This window comes from Solanum pennellii, chromosome 12 (genome assembly GCF_001406875.1).
Source record: "Solanum pennellii chromosome 12, SPENNV200".
NCBI classification, from domain to species: domain Eukaryota; kingdom Viridiplantae; phylum Streptophyta; class Magnoliopsida; order Solanales; family Solanaceae; genus Solanum; species Solanum pennellii.
This window is the reverse complement of record NC_028648.1, coordinates 75593155-75604783: the sequence shown is the minus strand read 5'-3', so window position 1 is coordinate 75604783 and position 11629 is coordinate 75593155.

Here is an 11629-nt window from a genome sequence, read left to right as displayed (position 1 = left end):
CAGATGATCTTTCGGCCGAAGAAACGACTGAATAGCTATAATGAAGTTATCCGGCTTCATATTGAAGAGGCAATGATATTGGTTCCTCTCTTTGTAAACAAAGAGTTTTGTACTGGGCCAAACTAGTTTACTGAAACTATGACATTTGATTATCAATATTGTCTTCCCAAAGAACTTATAGAAGTGTCAAATCAAAATATTCTCTGGTTTTGTTACTTTGCTTGTCCTGTGATATTTTTCTTTTATTTAAAATGGACAGAAAAAGTTGTAGCATGGTTTCAAATGGAATGTGGAATTGAATACTTAACAATGACGGAGGATGATGCTTAGGATGAGAGTTGTGGAAAAGACGGAAAAGAAGGCGAGAAGCTTCAAGGGGGATTTCATAAGATGAGATGAAGATGAACAGTAGCAAAAATGTTTATGGTGAATAAATTAGATTAAAAATGAAAATAAATATAGGTGGGTTAAATGATAAGTGGGTCGGGTTGTGTTGGGTTTTAATTGGTTAATTTAAGTAAATCGAGTTATTTTTGTTGATTTAGGATTTTTCAACCAATTGACGGGTGTATTTGACAAGTTTGTAAATGGCAGGGGCAAAAATAACTTCATTTTAACGGTGAAGGTATATTTAACTAATAAAATAAAGTCAAGGGGTATTTTTAACCCTTTTCAGTTATTATTCCTTTCCCTTAATTTTCAACTCTCTCTCTCTCTCTCTCTTTCTCCTTTAAAAAAATTGTGATATCCAACTCATCCATAAAACAACTCTAAACATAAAAGAAATGTACCAATTAAAACATACCAAAAAGCCCTAAAATACCCATTAGCTATGCAAACTGGTATAAATTGCCCTTTATCCACCTATCGGACCAATATTTTGATTCTTTTTTACCCTTATCTATGATGGTCTTTATGTATAACCTAAATAACAAAATCATTAATGGCTTGTCACTATCCTATTAACTATCCTTGCAATTAAATAAACTAATTAAAAAGACCACAAAATATCGATTAGATCAGACAAAAATGCCATACAACTTCCTATGATCAGATGAACAGTCGGTTGAGATTGTATAGGTTGAGGAGGTACTTCAAGAACTTCAACTTCACCTTGAAGCATTTCTAATAATTCCCTACTCATCGAAGGGTGTCGTATCGAATTCGCTTGTATACACCATTGCGCAACTAACCACAAGTTTATAACCATCTTCTTTTTATCCATTGTTTGCTTCTTTACCCACCACAATATTCTTCCTTTTGTTAAACTTATAAATATAAGGAAAAAGGGTCTGATGGACACTTATACTTTTACGTGTTTGTATTATGGACGCTTCTACTTAAATTTTTATCAACTGGACCCTTAAACTGAATAAAATGTAATATGCTAAACCCTTATGACCGTTGAGCATGCTTTTATGGCATTAAGATAGTTGTGTTGGCTGGAGAGTGTGTGTAACACTACGAAAGTTCATGACTTAATCTTTAGCCTCACTAGACGAACTAAGACTTAAAACACTGTTTCTAAGACTAAAATAATATATTGAAACTAATTAGGAAGTGTTAGAGTCATAAAGTTAAAAAATGACCATGACACCCAGATAATTGTGAAATGTGTGCTAGTGTGCCTTGGCATGTTTCATGGGGTTTTAAGAGTCGAAATTTAGTGAAATTTGGTAAAAAGGTGTTAATATATGGAAGAGTGTGCTTAGGATCGAAATTTCCGGGTACAACTCCCCAAGGACCACCCTAAGAGTCCTTGGAGAGGACCCTTCCATTTGACCTAAAACTGTCAAATTGACAGTAGCCAAACGATGAGCCATCGATGGGTCAACGACCCGTCGATGGTGGTCGTCGGCCAAGACTTATTTTATTTCAAAAAGGGGCAAGAATCACACTCTCTAACCCAAACCACGGCCAGCAGCATGGTCTGTGGTCCATACAATAGGGAGTAGGTCGGGGTTTGTCGATTGAGGTTCATCGACGACTCATCGATTGGCTTGTCGATTGACTCGTCGTTTGGCTATTGTCAATTTGATAGTTTTGGGTCAAATGGAAGGGTCCTCTCTAAGGACCCTTAGGGTGGTCCATGGGGAGTCGTACCCAGACGTTTCGACCTCAAACAAATTCTAATACATGTTTAACACCTTCCTACCAAATTTTATTGAGTTTCGACTATTAGTTACCCATGAAACATGCCAAGGCACATTAACCTCTTTCTCACAATTCACCGGAAATCATGGACGTTCCTTGACGTTTTGACTCTAAAACTTCCTTAATGATTTATGTGCATTCTTTTAGGCCTTAAAACAGTTCTACCAACCTTAGTTCAACATGTAAGGCTCTAGGTTAGGTCATGCACTTTCGGAGTGTTACATTATCCCTCCTTAGGAACATTCGTCTCCGAATGACACTAAAATCTTTTGAAGGGAATGAATAGATTCAATACTGCAGCCCAACCAACAACATACATAACCAACATGACTTACAACTCAAATGAACATATCAACATGACATTGATACGTAGCAACTCAAATCACTATTTACCACATTTAAGATCTCAACGTTAACACATAAGGAATTTCCTTCTCAATATCAAAATGATCTCAACATGATCATCAAGTCACTTGTGCCAAAACTCGTTACAACACATAAACATGCTCATTACTATTTCAAGAAGGTAACAATACACCAAATACACAAATAAGTGCAAATAAAGCAAAAGAACATTTTTCCATGAAAACTCATTTTAGCTAAACTTTTTACCATAATTATGCATATTTTTGCAAAACAAGTCAAGTTCAAATTTAATCATTATTTTCAATATTAATAGGAACAACTAACCTTAGTTAGGAAAAAGATAAGAATAACAGGACTTTATTTCGGCCTCGGCCTCCCATGTTGCCCCTTCAACTAGGTGGTTTCTCCATAACACTTTTATGGAGGCCACCTCCTTGTTCATCAACTTCTTAACTTGTCTATCAAGGATCTCCATCGGAACCTCTTCATAGGAAAGACTCTCATCCACACCGAACCCTTCAATAGGAAGTATGAACATGGGATCACCAATACACTTCTTAAGCATGGAAACATGAAATATCTGATGAATCGAAGCTAGTTCACTAGGTAGTCTCAACTCATATGCTACCTTTCCAACCCTTTATAACACCTCATAGATATCCACATACCGGGGACTGAACTTTCCCTTTTTGCCAAATCTTATCGCCCCTTTCATAGGTAAAATCTTCAAATACACCATATCACCTACTTTGAATTCAAGATCTCTTCTTCTATTGTTAGCATAGGATTTTTGTCGACTATAGGTTGTTTTCAACCTATCCCTTATCACCCGTACCATCTCCAAAGCTTGATATACTATTTCAGGACCAAGAAATAAAGACTCACCAACGTCAAACCACCCAATAGGATACCTACATCTCCTACCATAGAGTGCTTCAAATGGAGCCACTAAAATACTCGAATGATAACTATTTTTATTGGAGAACTCAATCAACGTGTAAGACCCCCAAAATGAGTTAGAGTGTCTAGAGAATCATATGTGCCTTTAAGATTTTTAACATTCTAATTAAGTGTTTTAAAGTATGCACGAGTAATTTGAAGGAATTTTGAAGTCAAAAGTCAAAGGACGACTAAAACGTTCGACGACTTGTCTCCAAGAGGCCTTAGATGTGTATGTCTTATATGTGTGTAATTGGCTTATAAAGTCCTAATATGAGTAAAATTATGTTTATAGGTAGTATTTTGAGTTTCATGAATTTTGGAGGTCAAACGTCCAAGACGTTCGAAAGTTAGCCCTTGAGACGTGCATGTGTGTCTTGAGTGTGCCTAGCATGTTTGGACGTGTTGTGAGTATTTGTTTTTGGATGAAACTGATGTGGTAGGTCTTTGACATGTTAATGTATATATTTACGTTGGAAACGTCTATGTAAGACTCCCCAAGGGCCCCGCAAGATTCTCTCAAGGAGGACCCAAAGGCTGTCGAGACACTACATTGGCAGTGTCAATCGACGGAGCCAAAGGACGGTCAGTAGTCTCACCTACGCCCCGTCGATGGTGAGTTTTCGTCCAAGACTTATCTTGGTGAAGGCTCAAGTCAATGTACAAGCCTCAGTCCCAAATGACGACCTTTAGTACGGTCCGTCGATGGACCTACTGGGCGTCGTTTGAGACTGTCGATACAGGTTGTGTAAAACTGCCATGCAAGGTGTCTTATTATGGGGTGAATGGAAATTCACCCCACGTTCTAATCTGACCCTAGGTGGTTTATTTGGTTATTTTTGGGTGTATTTAGGTGATAAAGAACGTGACTAGCCCAGTTTCAATTCATTCTTCAAATTAAAACCCTTCCCTCTAAAAAAGAAACCTCTATAGAATTCTCCATTGAAGGTGAAGCTCAAGGTAGCTTATAGATGGGATTTCAATGGGTACTTCACCAACTTTTCTTGATTCCTTCATCTTATAAAGGTATGGTGTCCCTTCATCTCTAGTTAATCTTCAATCTAGAGAGTTCTTCTCAAAGTTTTCAAAGAAAAAAATATGATAAAACTTCTCCTTCTTAAATCTAGCCATGGGTTCTTTATCAAAACATTTTTAAAGGCTTCATCATGATAAATTGATATTAATATAATGATTGTAACGTGAATTTCAATCCAATTTGCATGATGAACCCATGCTCCCTTCAAACTCACGATAACCTATGTGTGGGCTTTGTGATCTTGAATTTATGTTGATTGAAGTATGATTCTAGCATGTTGAATTGATTATATCTACTGCCTTACATGTATATTATTTTTTGAACTATGATTGATGATCAAGGCAAGGGAAATTGATAAGTAACCTATAGTACTCTACTTTCTATTGAATTATGAATATAGTGTACTCACTGTTGATCTCGAATTTATAGTACATGAATGTAGGATTTCATTATTTAAATATACTTATAGCTACTTCCTTATATTGTATATTTTATGAAAAAGGAGTATTGATCAATGATGATCAAAGGATGAGAAATTGGTAAGATTGTCTATCTTTTTTCTTTTGTATAGTATTGATAGTTGATGAAACCTTGTATGGCATTGTATGGTATGATCCACTTATGGTGGTTTTTTTCTTTATTGACAATATATATATGATCTGATCATGTCATTGAAGGCAATTGTGATATGAAAGTGTGGTGGTGATGATCACCCAATGTGAAATCTTATCCCTAGTTTCCTACTCTAGTTATGATCTATGTAGTATGACTAATGTATGAGCATGTGTATAACTATGTAGGGATAGGTTTAGGTGCTGCCATTGATGAGTTGTGATGGTTTATAACCCCTTGCCTATGTCCCTATATGAATGAGTGAATAGCTAAGGTGAGGAGTCTTGAAAGTAATATGATGTTGTCATGTCTCCTATGCTAATAGGTGTTGTATGGTCTATGCTTGAAAGTGTATTATGGTCCTAAGAGGGTGCTGCCTCAATATGTAATTGATAGCCTTTATGTGATCATGTTGACAAATGTATACACACTTATACATTATGCATGCTTACAAGTAGTATAGGACAATGGTGTCTAATGAAAGGTTGTTCTCATATTCACTAATGTCTACTAAAATGCATGTAAGATATATGTCTATGAAGCATGTTATGTGATGTATCATTAACTAGGATGACTTGATAGTGTACTAGTATGGGCAAGGGCATAGGACTTTATCTGTGCATTGCACATGTGTACCTTGATAGGATAGTTCCAAGGTTGGTCTTCTAAGTACATGAATAGGAATGTATGAACATGTTATGAATATGAATTATATGCTATGATGTTAAGTATATGATATGATAAACCATGGATGTGCATAGTTTCTTAAAGTGTTTATATGAAAGGATTGCTCTGTCACACCTATATACTTATGCATTAATTTATAAGCATGTGTGGCCCTAATGTGTTATGTGAAAGGTTTGCTCACATATAAGTATACACACACATGTATGATGATATAATCATTGGAGGGGATTTGAAATGTGTGCTCAAGTGTACCATAAACTAGATAGGTGATTGAATATGCTATGTCCTTGTGAAAGGGTTTCTCACATGATTTAGATTGATGAACTCTCATCTATGACCTATGAGCTAAGCATATGAGGATTCAATCTACTAAAGCCTATGTTTTTATAAGTAATGTTAATAAAGAATTTTTAATAAAAGGGAACTTAGCTTAGGACTGAGAGAACTTGAAGTTGAGGGGTGTCCCTTCCTATTGGAGGAAGGTAGGTCACCATAGTCCTCATGAGGTGGTTAGCCTCATAGACCAAAGGGCATAGAGTGATGTTTTCATCGTGGATAACTACAATGCCCCATTTGGCATAAAGAAGGTTTCCACATATACCTCCAAGTTCCATAACTATGCTTGCCACATAGGATCTAGCAAGTGATTTCACTTAGTATGCTAGCATGTGTTAATGTTCTACTTTGTCTAAGTAGAGCACCATCCCTTGGTGTAAGTCTCTACAACACCAAATTCCATGTAGCACCCATGGTCTTAGTGTCGGTTAAGGCTATTGTCACATCCGGGTTTATCCCCTAGATGTAACCGTCGTCGTCGTCCTTTTCAAGGACTAAGATTAGCCTCTTAGTTTCATGTCATTACATTCAAGGTTGAAAAATGCGAAAAAATTTAAAACTTTCATTATAACTACTTGGAGATTTACATAGACCTCCACATACACATAATATATAATCATATCATGTATACATAGACCCTTCATATAGGAAGGTTACATAGCCTTCTACTTTTATTGCACATACATATATATAATATATAAAAATAGTCTCAACGATTGTCTCATCTCATAACGATTGTCTCATCTCATACCATCTAAACGATTATCACAATTTGGGCATAGCCCTTATATCAATCCAACAAGACCACATATAGATCATACATAGTACTCAATTGAAAAGGAAATAAATGAAAGAGTCTTTAAGCTCATAACAAGTCCGTAAGCTAGATGGTGGCATTGCCCTCGGAAGTTGAGGACCTACCCTACTTGGATGAAATGAAAAATCCAAGCCTTCAACAATGTCGCCTTCCAAACTCTTCAACGATCGGAACCTAAAATGTTTGGGAAAGGGTAGAAAATGGGGTTAGTACTCCACATGTACTAAGTATGAGACCTTATGCACACTACGAATAAAACATGCTAAAAAGAGACTTTTACTCTTTTAGTCATAACATGCCATTTTACCTCTTTAGGAAACTAATGCAAGGCCAAGAAAGTCATATCAATCAACCAAACATGCTTATGAACTCAACAAGTAATACGTATTCTAACATGCTTGAAACATGATTTACTACAACCCTATCATCAAGAAATAACATCACAAGAATGAATAAGAGTCAATCGTATCATAATAAGCAAGACAACTACTTATGAACCCTTATCAAGTCAACAAGTGCAATAACCAAGCAAAGCCCCATAACCTTACTCAATCAAGTATCCTCAACAAGAAACCATGACCAATGTCCAACTTTACATAACATAACATTTAGGTTTACATTTCATCATATATTAACATTATAACCCAAGGCATACTCATAAGTGAACTAATCAACATATAGTATCAACAATGTGTTCATATATCATCATAACATAAACATATGTAAGAACCTCCTCCTAAGACTCCCCTCAAGGCTAACTAGTGCAATGTTTAGGTAGAGTCCCATACCCCTATCGAGACAAGAAGACCTCTTAGGTTATCCAAGTTAGAGTTCAAGTCCTTTAATTTATTTTACCTTTTGGGAACATCTTGCCCTAACCGACATAGACCACATGAGCTAGTGTGAAATCCGGTGTCATAAAACCCTACACCGAAAGAAGGAAGACTACTTGCCAAGGTAGTACCAAAACATGAAACATACCAACTACGTGGATCCACTAGCTAGTATTCCTATGGGGACAACATAGTTCAAGAATTAGGAGATATAATTGGGACCCTCTTTATGAGCGATGCATTATAGTCTCCAACCTCAAGAGTAATGTAGTGCTCCTACCTTCCCTAGGTGGGAAGGGATACTCCTCAATCTAGTTCACTCGGTGCTAAGCTAGAGTCCCTTTTTGAAATGTCTTTAAGCCTTTAATTACCAATCATAGCTTAGTTTAGGTCATAGGGTTTATCACTTGTATAATCATCATCATCAATAGCTCAATAAGAATTGTATGAGTATGTCCTTTCATCACAATTCATATAAGTGAGGTTAACACATTAGTATTTCATAGCATATCAAGGCACGTTGATAGTTTTCACCATCCTTATATCACATACACCTTAATCAACCTCACAAAATAGTCAAGACATTTCAATTCAACATCATATTACCTTATAATCCTAGTATAAGGTATACTCCAATATAACATCATGACTTAACCACAATTAATCACAATTGAAAATAAAGATAGAGATTCTAAGACTTACCAAGTCTTCCTCATAGTTCATCATCAAGGTCTTACCATCAACCCATAACTTAACCCAACTAGGGGAGTAATATCATCACACAATGATAACCAATAAGATAACAAGGCTAATTGCATCTCTATAACACTTTTCAACACTAGATCATAGATTAAGACAATATATATAGGCTAATTTCACAATATACTTCATAACCTAAATCACATATCAAGAACTAACATGATAGGCATATAATTAATCTTAGTTTATTCATAATAACACCATAGGAAAGTAATCCAATCAACCAAGACAATTGAATGATCACAATACAATATAGATCAAGATCACAACCTAGGGTTAGGGATTGAGGATCATGTTCTTCAATTTAGACCGAACCATCAACAATTACAAGAAACAAGTTAAATTACATGTTATTCTATTCAATATAACCTAAAGAAATCATCAACAACTCAATTCATAACTTCAATTTTGTAATTGGATGAAACCCGTAAGAAAACTCAACTTTTGAAATCCATTTTGAAGGAACCCTTTGAGGAAAGAGTCTCAAAGGTGAATTAGATCTCATACCTTAACGTTTGATAACAATTTGGTGATGAATTCACCCCTTTTCCAGCCCCCAAACCCTTCTCCTTTCTAGTCTTCAATGGTGAGTTCAAGTAGAGAGAGAAAGAAGAGAGAAGGAAGAGAGTTCATATTTGAGAATTGTCTTAGATTAATGAGGGTTGGGAGTATTAATATTGGGTCTTAAGTCAACTTAATTAGACTCACTTAACCCCTAATTAAACCACTTAACCCCCTAACTGATTAAGTGAGACCAACTTAAATTAAACAGAAAACTCGACCCTCACAGATGAGACCACGAACTATGGGCCGTCTGTGAGTCGACACACCCTTCCCCTCTCGTCCTGTACTCCATCAATGAGTTCAGAGACTGTGCAGGCAAGGGATTCGTCATCATGTCTAAGTATGGGACAACGGTGGCATCGACACCCCGTTTGTCCACACACGAACCGTCTATTTCGCTATCAATGCACACTGCCATGCAGTGTTACTTCAAATGCTAGGGTCCCCCTCAAGGGCCCTAAGTTGGTCTTTGGGGAGTCGTACCCGGACATTTCGACCATGGAACAACCTAAACACCTATTATATACCCTTCCACCAGTTTTCGTACATTTCCAACTGCTAAAAGTTAGTAAAATAGGCTAAGGAACGCTAACATCCCTTTGAACCAACTTCCCGGACGTAATGGACAATCTTGGACGTTTTGGTTCTTAAACTTTCTCAATGACCTATATTCGTTTATAATGGACTTAAAACCGTACTTAGACCTTATGACACTTATGTTAGGCTTTACGACACGTCTTGGATTTTTCAAGGTGTTACATTATTCCCCCCCTTAGGAACATTCGTCCCCGAATGACACCAAAACTCTTTTGAAGGAAGGAATAGACTTAAGACTAGCAGCCCAACCAATCAACAACATCCAATCAACATAAATCATATCATTTCAACAATGTAATACCAAAAACTCCAATAACCACACATAAGTCTCATTCATTTCATCATGAGGTATTTCCTTCTCACAACACACATGAGCTCAATATACATTGCATGAGTCAATTAGCACAAAGTTCATCTTATCAACATGCTACATATAATTTTATAAATACTTACTATATTAAAATACACAACATAACTCAAAACAAGCAAAAAGCAAAATTTCAAGTTTTCAAAGTCAATATTACAGTAACTTCACTGTAAAGCTTTCAAAAATGCATACTTTGCCAAACTTCACCCAAAAATCAAGCAACCTTAAATTCTAGTTATATTTATATTATTAAAAAGAATTACTAACCTTAATTCTCAAAAAAAAAATGAAGATAACAGGACTTCATGTCGGCCTCGTCTTCCCATGTTGCACCCTCAACTAGGTGATTTTTCCTTAACACCTACGGAAACCACCTCTTTATTCCTCAACTTCTCGACTTGCCTATCAAGAATTTGAAACAGAACTTCCTGATAAGAGAGGTTATCCTCTACACCAAGACCCTCAATAGGAAAAATGGACTCCGGATCACCGATACACTTCTTCAACATAGAAACATGGAAAACCGGATGAATCAAAGCCAATTCACTAGGAAGTTTCAATTCATAGGCAACCTTACCAACCCTTTGCAAGATTTCATAGGGACCCACATAACGAGGATTGAATTTTCCTTTTTTGTTAAATCTAACCACCCCTTTCATTGGTGAAATTTTCAAATACACCTTATCACTTTCTTCAAACTCCAATTCCCTTCTCCTATGATCGGCATAAGACTTTTGCCTACTAAAGGCCATTTGCAACCGGTTCCTTATGATATGAACCTTTTACAAAGTCTTATAAATCAACTCGAGACTAAGAAGTTATGGCTCACCCACTTCAAACCATCCAATAAGAGACCTATACCTCCTACCATACAAGGCTTCATAGGGAGTCATGGAAATGGATGATTGAAAACTATTATTATAGGCAAACTCCACCAAAGTCAAATGTTTATCCCAATTCCCTTTAAAATTAATAATGCACGCCCTAATCATATCTTCAAGGGTTTGTATATTACGCTCCACTTGTCCATCCGTTTGGGGATGAAAAGCGGTGCTCAACTTCACCATAGTACCCAACCCTTTTTGAAATTATCTCCAAAATATAGATGTGAATTGTGCGCCCCGATCCAATATGATGGATAACAGAATGCCATGACGACACACAACATCTAGGAAGATCCTTGCATAATCTTCCACCGAATACCTAGACTTGACAGGAATACATCAAGCAGACTTAGTCAATCAATCCACAATCACCCATATGGAATCATATGACTTTTGAGTCCGAGGTAAACCTACTACAAAGACCATATTGATCTCTTCCCACTTTCAAGTAGAAATTTGTATCTCTTGTAGTAAGCTACCCAGCATTTGGTGTTCGACCTTTATTTGTTGTCAATTCGGGCACTTAGCGACAAACTCCGCTATTTCCCTTTTAGACCTTCCCACCAATATATCTCCCTTAGGTCATGGTACATTTTTGTTGAATCCGGATGAATTGAGTAGCGAGACCTACGTGCTTCAACTACGATCCGATCCCTCAACCCATCAGAATCGGGAACA